Raw genomic sequence first — 13892 nt, 5'->3', positions numbered from 1 at the left:
ATGAAAGGCAGTTTAGCAGCTCTTCACTTAGCGAGATAAAAAAGAGATTCACACAATAAATACTATTTGCGATGAAGGAAATATATTTCCAATTAAAAAACACTAACAATAGAGTGAACAGTAAAAGAAAAAAAAGACAGCAGACAGTTATTATTGCAAAAAGAGAATGGGTGTGGGTGCATGAATGCCAGTGTGTGACCCTAAAATTAATTTTAATTGTAGAGTTTTCAAGCACTTTATTTTTTGTGGCTGCTGGATGGATGGAAAAGTGTTGGTGATGTTACAAGAGTTCATTCTGGGCTTTTCTGTGGCTCAAGTTAACATCAGTGGGCCTGTGCGCTCTGCTTGTTTGTGTTGGCCTTACACACAAACCACTTTTGTGGATTTTATTTATTTACAATAAATCATTTGTGTGATCCGTTGGCCTTGGGGGTTTGTATCTCTGTCCACCTCATTTCCTATCAGCTCACTGACCTCTAATGAAAAGCAAACATGACCCAAAAAGATTTTTGCTTAATCTTAAGGGACACGTAAAAGTAAACTTGCTGTACATGAGAAAACCTCATGATCCACATTGAAGTATTTTTGTCTTTTAAATTCACACCACCAGATGGTGCTGAAATCATGTGCAGCTCACATAGGTGGTGGCCAATCAGCATTCAGTTGGCCTCAGTATTTAGCAAACTTATGACACTCGCTTTGACATTTCACACTCGCTTTCTGTCATTATCTGATTGTTTAGTCCTCTCCTTTAGGTGTGAACTACTGGTAACAAACATATCAAGCTTATAATAATCATGGAAGGAGGCCTTTGCATATCAAATCCCTGTTTATTTCCACTATCTGAGCAATTCATGTAGATTTCCTAGGCCACTTGGCTTCCTGTGGGCTAGTTTAAACACGTATTCATGTAGGAGTATGTAACATATAACATCAAGACTGAAATAATAAAGGTCTTGAGATTACGTTTTAGACGCAGAGACCAAGAAATGCCTGAAGATTAGGTCTAAACCAGGTCCCACCTTACGTCCCTAATCAAGTTAGTTGATTTTATGCTTTAGAGGAGCTTATTCCAAAGGAAATTTTCAACAACTTTAGCACAACTCAGTTAACATACATTTAATTGTGGCCTTTCTGTCGTTTGGGGGACGCAGGGCGGTTTTCTGCTTTGCCTGGTTGGTGATTCAGACTTGGTAATAGTAAATACTATTTCTAGTCATGCAATTCTTGAACTTTCTCTGCTCTGCTCATGTTTCTAAATGTGGTGGGAACAATGTGAACAGACAGGTCCTGTCGAGGCATATGGCACAACTTGATATATTACAAGCACGTACGGCAACAAAAGGCTGTCAGTGTTATCATGTTGTGTGTTGAGCTTGTCATCGATGATCCACAGAGCTGCCAATGAGACGTGATCACAGATTTCACACCAAAATTTCAAATGGTTTACTCCTGAAAACACAAAGCTTTGAGAGTAAGTGCAGCCTGATGATTCATCCTGAGTCACGGTGATAGCTGCTCATGAGTGGGTGTTTTATTTTAGCTCATTCCCTGCTTTAACAAATTTGTGCATTTGCTGCTTTTCAAAGCAGAATATCTGTTTTGAACTCCATGCAACTACAGCTATAGATGTGTATAATGTTTAGAAAAGCACAGACATGGTTGTCAGGCCTTCCATTAGAAGGGATAACTTGTGTTTTAAAGGCTCAACAGCATATATTAGATATCACAGATTAGACTATTAATTACTATATAAAGGATTTAGATTTATCAGATAATCAAGTGAATGACTAATTCACTGAGGACAATGCTGCTTGTTTATTCTTTTTTCTTCAAAATATGTGTATGTATATTTTACGTCTATCACAATTAATGTTCTCCATTTTGTATGGATTGGCATTTGTTTAAACAGAGAGCATTTTGAGTATTAAATTAATGTAAAAAGCTGTATTCCAAGATGTTGAAGACTTTAATAAAAAATATTGTAGGGGAGAAAAAGAACAGACATGTATTTGATAGCACTTGTTAGCATTTATTTTGACACAAAATCCACAGTTTTTGTCAAATAAAGTAGCGCAGATGTCCGTGTCCAACATGGTCAAAAGTCCCAAAGGGCGTCAATGAAAAAAATCTCAAATGGAAAGAAACCTAAATACAATCCCGCCTTCTGGAAAAAGCACCAGGATATGTGCAACCAAACAACTATTTAAAAATGTGAGAGCATCTCATTGTTTGGAATATACATCAGAGTACGCATCAGAAATCTCTATGCTATACACCAAGATACAAAATCAACTTGATATTCATGATGACATAAAAATGTTTGGATATTTATAACGACGAATATCATGTTAACAAATACCAACAACGATCAACTTTGGCCTCATAATAAGCGACAGTGATTCAACACCACGACAACACGGCTGACAATAGCTCTCTCACACATGCGTACAACACACTGAAGAGCTGCAGGTAGAATTGCACAAAGATACCCTCAAACAACACCACATTTTGTAGTTATAATAATCTGAACTATTCCACATACAATCACATATAGATACTTCTATAAATCCTGCTGTCTCGTAGCTGCAGGAGTAAAAGGAGAACGCTTTTCGTTTTCCCGGGAGACAAACAGTCTGATATCCTGAATCAACAGGTTTTGATGTTTTTTTTTTTTGTTTTTCCTGGCAAACGACTTCAGCTGTATTAACGTGGGCTCTGTGTTTTGTTCTTTTTCAATTCTTCAATTCTTGGCATTACAAAATAAAGTCAGTACAAATATAGAGTAAATACTATCTTGATAAGGAGAAGTAAACAGTCCTTTGCAGTCAAATCTCGGCGAGGTAACAGTCTTATATCAGGCCTTGGCCTTCTGTGGCAATGAGGGTAGAGTGTGGGCATTTTGTCTGTACATACTAGCTGCTGACAAGGCAAAAGAAAATTAAACTTGCTCTATATACACTGAACTCAGATCAGTTTGACTTCAATTTAAAATCAGAGTTGGGGTAAAACTAGTCCGTTTGCGCCTCTTTTGTATTACAATTAGATTCAAATCATACAGCAAAAACACGTTTTTGTGAAAAATAATTATACCCGACTAAAACATGTTCAGAATCCTCAAGGACTATTTCATGCATTTACATGAACAAATATTTAGTCTACTGCATGATAAAAAAAAGTTAGTTTTATATCTCTTTCTAAGTTTCAACTTTATTTTCTATGAGCATCACTTTTCAATATTTAGTACAGTGCAGTCCAGATTCAGACTGCTCAATATCCATTGTCAAACAAAACTACAAAAAGTCTTAGACAACTAATTTGAGTAATTTTCATAACAAGATTTCAAACCTTTGTGTCTACAATAAATTTCAGAAATCACTGACATAAACGGAAAAAGTCAGTCATAAAAGTCAGAACAAATAATGACTTATTATTCAGTCTTGCCTTATTTTCCAGAGTTGTGAATCAAAGTGGGCAAATTTAAACTCATCAAAACTGAACAGCCGTTCCAATTTTTAATCTACGTGCATACCAGAATATTTCATGGTTTTCTTGAGCCATTTTCTGGAAAATTGACACAAAATCACACTGCTCATTTCCTTCTGAATAACTGTTATAATAACTGTTGTTTTTTTTCTGAATAATTTTGGATGTGCAACGTAAGATCTTTGGCCTCAACATAAACAAAAGTGATTTAGGGCAAAAATAATGTATATTTTTTCATTAATATGGATATAAAAGCATTATGGTTTGCGTTGAACAAATGTAGCGAGGACATGAATTAGATCCAACTACCAGCTTTGTGAGGAATGGGAAACAAAGTGGCAACTTGGGAAAATGGTCATATCGTTTTTTAATGGGCAGAAGAATCTTTGAGGAATCTGACGATAACTTTAGCAAAGCGGCAAGTAGTAATTCGTTTTTCAAAGACCATCAGGAGGTATTCATTTTTCAGAAACACTTATTAGATGCTTCGCTCTGTGACACGACTGTAATGGTGACACATTAGAGGCACAAACAAAACCAGATAATCTGAGTTTGCACTTGGGAGAAACCTTAAGCCAAAGGCATTTTAAAATGTAGTGTTATATACAATCAAGGGCCTCTGCCCAGCACAGCTCACGGATCAGTTATAAAGAGGTAAATGTCTTTTTTCACAACAGTTAATTTCCTATCGACCAGCATCAACTAGAGTAAGGAAAAAAGTGTGAATACTATTGCTAAATACTATTTTTGCGGTCACATGTAGTACGTACTGTGTATATTTTATAAAGAGACTGCTAAGCATTAATAGAAATGTTTGTCCATTTGATGTACGACTATACATAATTTACAGAAAAGACACACACTCTCTCTCTCTCACACACACATAAACTATAGAATGCCTAACAGAAACTCTATTTTCATCTAGGCACTGTATACTGTGATAAACATACATTAGCTAGAACTAACAAGAATACAACAACTGTTCATTCTTTAGCTAAAAATGTACAGTAGCCCAAAGGCTTCTATGTTGATATGTTCAGAGGATGAACAGTGTCCATCTGAGCAACAGTCCCCTCTGAGACACACTGCAAAAGGTCTTTGACCAGGGATGATCAGAGGACGTCAAGATAACCATCATAACAAACTCAAACTGCAACACAAACCTGCTTGTCCATCGCATTAAGGTACGCACAAGCACACCCGTTATCTATCTATCTATGCTAAATAAAAGGTGTTATTGAGGCAACATTTTCCTTCAGGCATTTCACAATTATGCCGTCTTTGCATGGAGCCAAGGACTCAACGAAGCGGCCTCCAGTCAATGGACTGCAGAGGCATTTGTGTCGTAATAACTACAAAAAGACTCAGGTGCAAAACTGTGATTTGAGACGTTCTCTCTCTCTCTCTCTCTAAATCTTGCTCATTGCTAGCACGTTTTGTACTGAGAATCAACTACAAGCGAGTACATGTGTGCTATCCCCTCAACTGAAACAATGACCGTAGGATCGTAGGAAGTACAGAGCATCAATCAAGGGTATCGAGCTCACACTCCCGCCCCCACTGGGGCAGAAATTTCTCTCTAGTGAACAACTAGACGTAAAGTGGTGGATTATCTTACAAACAAAAACAGGATCGATCAGGATACATTTAGAGAAGAGCAGTCCAACTCTCAGAGGTGACCGTGTGTTCAGCCACAGCAATAATAAAAGAGGCATTATTCTGACTGTGACTTTAAACCCTCGCTTCATACATTTACACCTTTGATATTCCACAAGCGTTACTTGACTCAGACAGACATCACATTGGGGCACTTCATTTCAAAGTGTCGTCTTCTACACTTTTCCGGAGGTTTTCAGTCAAGCGTCATGCTATAAAAATTCTTCGTAAACATCTTAAGTATATTTTTTGTTTCAATGCATAACCTTTTACATTCATTATCAGTGATGAGATTAGGCTTAAAGTTTCTGCCTCGTAAAAACTCAACAGTCCGTCCATGGAGGAGTCAGATTTACATTGCCTTGAAAAAAAACGGCAACGACCAACCAGGAACATGTTCAAACACATTAAATCTAAACTCAGTTAATTATACAATATAATCATGTAACAGTCTGAAACAACAACATATAATCACAATATCATTGTAAAGCTTTGCCACCCACACATTTTAAATGAATTTGTGTGCCCCCTTTTTTCCTTTAGGGAGCAACATAAGACACAATGTATAAAACACACACTTATATCACTCATATTAGTTGCCTTCTCTCATTATTTCCTCTGATAAATGGAGGGAAGTAGGCTGGTGAAAGCAAAAATTCATCCCACAGCAAAAAAAAAAAAGGTCACAGGTTAGTCCTGTGGTGTCCAAACATGTTCAATACTTGTGAATCTTTTCAAAAGCAATAAAGTAAATGAAGATCATATAAGATCAAGCTTTTCTTCTGAAAATTAACTGTTCAGTGATTTCATGATTTCATGTCTTGTTCATTTTTATAGACGCTGATTAAATTGATTGAAATGATTTGAGCACTGTGCTGAATCAGGCAGCGGTTCCCTTCCTCGTTGCCGTGTGACCCCTTGAAATGAAAAAAAAAAATGTTGTTGTGACCCCATCACACATTGCATATGTCAAGATGTTGTAAAGCAATTCCATCAAAGACTGGTTTTTGCTTTCAAGGTTGTTTCATCTAAAGGAAGAGAAACTATCCATCTTTTCACATGAAAAAAAAAAAAGCCAAGATTAAAGAAACATCAGAACATTAGCACTGCATTTTGTACAGCAGAAATATGTTTTTCTTCTTTCTTATACTGGTAACAATCACACGACCCCTTTGATGTATCTTGTGACCCTCTGGAGGGGTCCTGACTCCAGGTTGGGAGCCACTGATTAATGTTATATTCATTGTTATAGCTCTATACCAGTGCTATTTCAGCAATGTTGTGTCATGCAGAGAAAAGAGAGATGAAAAGTAAATGGTCGAGGGATGTAGGGATGCTGACACTGAGCCATTGGTAACAACGGCTTTGGTCAGCATCTACAAAAATGGAGACAGAAAAAAGAGCTATTCATTAGCATTCTCATCAACTTAGAGAAGATGAGCCTTCTCCCAGACCACAAGTAAATTAACTACAAAAAAGGACTTTCAATTGTCGGCCTCTCTTGGAGTGAAATAGAATACAAAGAAAACACAAGGACCCATTACCCATCTGGTCCCTCTGCTTGCAACCATTACGGTAAGACCTGCAAGACTTCTCTTCAGTGATTCAACTTTTCACCTACTAGTCTTGATCTAAGAGGATGCTACCAAGCATAAACATCTCACTTTTTTCACTAGTTCAACTACATCTCAGCGGCTGTCAGCTTACGAGGACTGCACAGTGATGATGGCCTCGCCTGACTTCTGGGGGACACTGGAGGGCGAGGAGACGTGGCCACACTCCTCTGCGCAGTCATCCAGGAGTGGCGACTGACCAGCGGCCTTCACTCTGAGGGAACAGTCCACGCTGTCGTGCAGCACGTCTGCCCGCTCCCCTTCCTTCGCTGCCTCTTTCCCTCCTTTACCAAAATGTCCTTTCTGCAGCTCCTCCTCCTCCTGCTCCTCTCTCTTCACGTGGCAGCGACACACCTCGATGCCCGAGTCACCCGTTAGCCGTCGATGTCGGAAGTGATCCTCCTCGTCATCCTCTTCATCCTCTTCCTCCTCTTCTTTTTCTCGTTTTTGCTCCTCTTTGTTGTTGCAGTGAGTGAAAACAGCCACATCTGAGGAGAAGAGAGCCTGTTTAGGGGGAGACAGACCAGACCTTGGGGTCGGACCACAAGGCGAGGCCTCTTCTTCTTTCTCTTTCTGAACAGCCACAGCTCCAAGTGGATCTGAGAGGACGAGAGGATGGACTTGACCAGGAGGGAGGGAGGATAACAGAATGAGGGGAGAAAGTGGGAGGCGAGAGGGGTGTGAGGAACGAGAGTGTAAAGGAAGAGAGAGTGATGGAGCTGAAGACGGGACTCTTTCACTGCCATTAGAGGAGCGTCTTTGCACAGGTATGACATCTGGAGCGACCGCAGGTATAATATCAGGCGGAACTTGTGATAGAGCTGACGGGGAAGGAGTTGATGTGAAGTTGGGCCCAACTCTTGGCAGGACACCAAAGTCGCCCCCTGCGTCACTGGGTGTGGAGATGCGGCTGCTGTCATACGTCTCGTCCGTCACCTGGACAGAGAAGGAGGTGCTGGAAGGGGAGGTGAGCGAGCACGACTCGCAGGAGCAGCTGGTGTAGTTGTCGGAGCTCTGGGAGGAAGTCAGGCCACTGGGACCAGGCCCCGGGCCTAGATATGGAGGGCAGGGGTGACGGTGGTGGTGATGATGGGGGTAAGAGGAGCTCGGACCTCCCATGGCACCTCCCTGCAGGGCGAAGACGGAGCTGTAAGGCGGAGGAGGGGTGCTGGGCTGTGCTGCGACCTCCTCATAGGAGGGCAACTTGAAGGAAGCCAGAAAACCTGTGACAAAAGAAATATCATATATCAGCTCAAATTACAGGATAGAATTAGAGATACAGCGTTGTATATTTTTATGGGACTTGTTGACATTGTCCTTTATCACTGAGGTTACTTTACAAAAGATGATGCTTGCGTTTTTCCCTCCAGAGCGAGTGCAATGTTACCACACAACCAGGAACAAACAGGTGGAACAAAGAGAGTAAGGGAATCCAAATGGAACAACACTGCAGACGTATCTATATGTAGGCGTGTTTAAATTTTCTGTTTTCTCAGAAAAACAGCAAACTAAAGAAACAAGGACATATGTAAATTGAGTATAAAACACTGTATTTAACTGTATTTATTTAACTGTACTAACACCCAAGTATGATTTTAAACATTCTCAAACTCTGCCACTCCCCTGACAGTAGATCTACACTATCAAAAATAAGATAAAGACGTGAAATGAAACAACATAATAAACATACTGAGGTCCAGCATAGAGGAAGGGTAGTTGCACGCTCCGTTGTAGGCGATCAGATTGATCTCCCTCTGTCTCTGCTGCTGTTGGATCCTCAGCTTGGCCCGGCGGTGGCGGTAAGCACAGAAACAGCTGAAGAGAATCAGCATCGTCCACAGCAGCCAGAACCCTGCAGAAAACAGGAAATGAACCCAACCCAACTTGAACCAAACATTCACCAATATGACAACAAACATTAGAGTTTAATCGTGCTATCAGACCTACTCAGATTTGGCATACACTGTTTTTAAATGACAATAATAGTGGTTTGGGATATTTGATCCCCTTACATACAAATCATTTGTGGTTGTGTTCATTTTCCAATGAACACCCTGAGAGTTCAGATGTATTTCCTTGCTTTGTTTGCATTCATTTACCATTCACTATATCACATATTTGTCGTAGGTAGAATAACTTGCTGCTTTTACATTTTACCATAGTAATCTATATTTTGAGTCTTCTGGTTGGCACCCTCAAGGATAGCTCATGAATGCAGTGTTTTTTAGTTGCCCACATTTATAAGAGAGGCAGGTAAATCGTTTAATGTCAATGTAAACATGCACTTAACACGCATTAACTTTCATATGTAAGTGCCAAGTATTATATGATGATGTGATCTGCCAAAAAAAAAAAAAAACCCATACAGATTCAGGCTTTAAACAGTTGTTTGATGCCCCCTAGTGGTTATTTAAAATCTTTGCCCATGGCTGTATTTTAGTTGGAGTTTAATTTGAGTTCAAATTAAACAAATAACATAATAACAGCAATAAAAGTAATGTGCAGGGAGAGGGACTTATTCATTTCCTTTACCTTAATGAATGCAGTACTCACAATGTCAAAGATATACAAAGGCTATGAGTAAAAAACAAAATGACACAACTGCCATTTGAGTATTTTTTCTGTTCTGAAAGACTTAAACCAAAATGTAATTTTAATTAAATGAGAAAAAGAATTCCAGAAGTTAGGGCCACTATATGTTTCTAAAAACTGATCACTGCATGTGAGATGTTTGGGAAGATGAAGATTTTATCGAAGTCTGGTTGATCAAAAGTGAATCTGTTATTTTGAAAATAAGACTAAATGACGTGGACGACATGATCTCTGAATTTCCTGGTCAGGTTCTTTACCTTGTCTGCATATTCTGGTTGGATACATGCAGTCAGTACAGCAGATATTATGTATATGTATATAATACTATTATGAACAGTTCTCAATTCGTAATAGCAATGGAAGTAAAATCAGATTTTTACATCCAGGTTTTTTCCACTTCATGCATCCTTGCAGGACTGCATGATAAATGTCGAGTACAGCCTCAGGATCCTGTCTACATTGGAAAAGAAGTCAGTCAGTTGACTCACACCAGAGTTCGTAATAGTAGGTACAGCAGCCTGTCTCTCCGCAGCAGTGCCCTGTTTCACACAGGTAACCTGGATTGTTGTTAACTCCAGGACAGTACTTGGGACTGACTACAGGCCGGCTACCAGAACCCCCGTGGTGCTTCACCCCCTGGTGGACAAAACAGAGCATCACATATCACCACGGTGAAAAAAACGTTGCTGCTTTTCACCAGAAAATAAGGCCATGACACAACAGAAGGGCATTCACAGTAACAGTAGCGGTTATTTGTAGTCATGTTTCAAATCACCTGACACGAATAGTTGCTTAATCACACTATATTTTAGCTCTGTTTTGGTCTCCACCAACTCCTGAGCTAAATATTTGGCTGTTTAGCTGTTAAATTCCCGCCTAAGTTCACCAACTAGTCCCTTGTGTTTGGTGCTGAGCAGGTGGTGTACATCGGGTTCAGCTTGTTGCTAAATAAAGCTGTCAACACTGATTATAAATAGGATTCATATGAGCCTGAGACTGTATCAAACCAGTAAAGTTGTGGCTCATAAAACCGAAACAGTGAGCTAAAAGATGGTGAAATTCTTCATAGTGGGTGACAATCTTTTATGGGTTCCTTACTATGAGTGACTCCTTGCACATTTCACATCATATTTTTATTCTGATTCGTGCAGCTTTAAGAGTATTTTGTCAGATGACAGCATGTTGGCAACTACATATTAAGGTTAAACTTTAAAAGCCTCGCACCTTATTCACTGTGCGCACGTCAGCCTCCTTCTGAGAAGCGGCCACCTAAAATGAGAAATGAAAGGACCTCCATGAATCTTAATCATTAGCAAGTCAAATATTAAATGTTTGACACATCACAAAAAGACGTCAAATGTCAGTGCTCGGAGAGAAGAAGAGTCTACATGAGCTACCACACATAAACCACAACAATAAGAATAAGAAGAAGAAGTTGCTAAATCTATTATGTACATGGTTACCACATATGGGACTGAGAAGTGCTAACAAATAATTATGCATTGCCATAGCAACTTATGTGGTTACGCTGGGAGGCTATTTTTATTCAACTGGAAAGTGCTTCATATTATCAAGTGGTGTGAAATGTATAGCTGTGATTGAAGGTTGACCTCCATACCGTAGCAGCTTCAGTCCCATCCAGCCCCTGCAGGGACATGGTCATCTGGTAACAGACAGAGAGGAGCAGTGATTAAGATGGTGCCGCAGAGACAGAAATGATACGATGCACATGGTAAGAATGAACACATTATTAACACTACACGTTTCAGCCGCCAAGCCTACATGCTTTACAAGAAACAAATTATACTGTGCTGCTATTCCAGTTATCAAGAATGACAAAACAGGCTATGCAAAGCCTATTTTCCAGTCTGAAGACGCTGGTTGTTGCTGCAGCCCTGATTCTTCAAGGAGATGAGAAGGTCAATGGCTTTTTAATAAAACCTATTTCTCCTCTGTGGGCCGCAATAGCAGACAAAAGGCACCAATTCCCAGACATGCTTCTAAAACCTTATGTGCTCTCTCTCCCTTTCTCTTTCCTCGTCTCTTTCAAACACACGCATGCATGTAAAAAAGTGCACCGCTTCTTTGGTTGCAGGTACCAATTATTTATTGCTGATTTGCCTGCTGATTTTTATTTATTAAAGTGATTAACTTCTGAAAAACATCAGAAAATAGATTTAAAAAATAGCCCACATGCATTCCTAAAGCCCAAGGTGGCATGTCCAAATTGCTTGTCTTGTCTGAACAGCCTATAACCCAAACATATTAATTTACAATGATTTAAAACTGAGAAAACAACTGGAATCAGCAAAGGTTTGGCATTTGCTTTTCTGTTGATCAGTAAATTGACAAAGCATTCAAACATTAAAGCAGTCACATACATGGCAACATCTGGTGATTTTAAAATATTCCTCCGTGGATTATATTAATAACTGTAGCATCTCAACAGCCTACCTGTACGGATGGAAACTAGCACAGAGCTCCATTAGTGAATGATCATACAATGATTCCCAGTGTCCCAGTAGGATCTGCAGTGGTAATTAATACTACATGTGCATTTACACTATCCAAATGCTATTCTGCCATGGTGCATAGTGGTGATATAAAAATTCAGTGTGTCACTCACGCCTCTGTAAATGTCATTCTGGCCCGCTGTGAGTCAAAGGAAAAAATGCCTGTGTGTGTGCCACTGGATGTGGGGCCACTGTCAAAAACAATGGGGAGACACTGGGGGATCGCTGCCTTGTTGCACACCAGGCCTGCAGCCATGCAAATGAGGCCACTTTTGTTAACAGCTGGCTGCTGGTTATGTAGTCAGCATAGGGAACAATGTCAATGTCCCTAAACTGCAGCATGTGTGTGTGTGTACATCATGCCAGCACACACACAGCTAATGACAAGTTCAGAATCACAAGTACTGTCTATTTCTAAAGTACAAAATGACAATGAGCCAACAGTAATCGTGCTCCACACACTACCCCGAGACTTCACAAGTCACACCAGTAGCTCTAAGTTCGCCCGGACACACATTTACTGTAGTTTATCATACACACCTGTGAATATTATACACCTGACGCATCCACGGGTTTATTAATATTGCAGAAACACAACATGACATGACATTTTGGTGGAGGAACAAAGTCTGAGCATGGAACAGGCATCGCTATGTGACCATGAACACATGATCTTAAAAAGCAGCACTGTTAAGGCTGGGTAAATTTATAATACTAGTGCTGACACAATACTTGCATTTCAACAAAGACATCAAATCTTTTTAGTTTTTTTCTATACCTTACTTTGAGAAATATTTTTCTACTAACCATTTGTATTGATCTAACAAAAGAAGCCAAAGCACTAAAATGTTGTTGCACAAGCTGGACAAGAACTTTGCCTCAATGAAATACTGTAAAACAGGCAAAACTATGATTTAAATCATAAAGCAGCCCTGATCCTGTAAACTGTGTGGTTGTTTCTGATATGTGTAGATCACCAAATATTGTGCAACAACCAAACCCAACAGATAAGTCATGCTGCATAACCAGCTGTCAAATATAAGTTCAGGTGGTTCATAACTGAGCTCCTATACTGTGAGAGTGAGAGTCAAGAGGGGAAATGTTCTGGCATCAGTGAGCGGAGTTCCTGTGGTAAGCCCACCACACGGCACAGAGTTCACACACACGGGTGCGAAGTGATCATTCAGACTTCCCCAGAGACCACGGACTAACCACAAATGATTTCCACCCATGGAGTACCAAAGTTCTTCATAGCATCAACAACACACACACACACACACACAGACACACACGCCCTAGATGACATGAAGCCTGTGAAGACCACGTCACGTTGTGTTTGCGGAACATAGATGTCACCTCCAATGTGTGAAGGTAAAGTCGAGTGGAGGCTGACTGTCAAAGCAACATCTCAGCAACAGTGAAGTGAGAACATGTCCAGAAAATGTGCCGTTATGTCATGTAGTCAAGATTATGTAAATAAAATAAATAATCATAAAAATAAAAAATAAAATAAATAATCATAAAAAAATGACACAAATGTTGGTTAAAGTGTGATTATATCTTATTCTGGATTATTTTAAGTGATAATAACACCTATGGTGAAGTTAAGACTCCTTCGACTGTGAAGCAAATTGTTGTCCCCATGTGGGTCGTAGAGATTCACTTTCATTGCCAGACTACATTCAAAAAAGCAAACTTTTTTGCTACACTGAAGTCTATAAAAAGTCAGACACTGCATTGGATTTAAAGAACCAATTTCTTTTCCAGTATATAAATCAAATGCCAAGAAGTTGATCCTCTCTTAGTCAAAAGAAAATGCAACATTAGAGGAAAACACTACAAACTACAAACCTCCGACTGTCCTTTTTTTTAGTGCAAGGAGGTTTGTGGTCACGGTGGCTTACTGAGCCTTGACGTCTCCCCTCGGGGCTCCTTGAATATTTTCTAGATGGAAGCCAATGTCGCTTGAAGCAAGAACCTAAATATTGTCAGATGACAACAGCAGACTTGAAACGAGGAAACATCGTCTTCG

The sequence above is a fragment of the Pempheris klunzingeri genome, chromosome 3 (assembly GCF_042242105.1).
Source record: "Pempheris klunzingeri isolate RE-2024b chromosome 3, fPemKlu1.hap1, whole genome shotgun sequence".
Lineage (NCBI taxonomy): Eukaryota > Metazoa > Chordata > Actinopteri > Acropomatiformes > Pempheridae > Pempheris > Pempheris klunzingeri.
Note: the sequence above shows the minus strand (reverse complement) of the source record.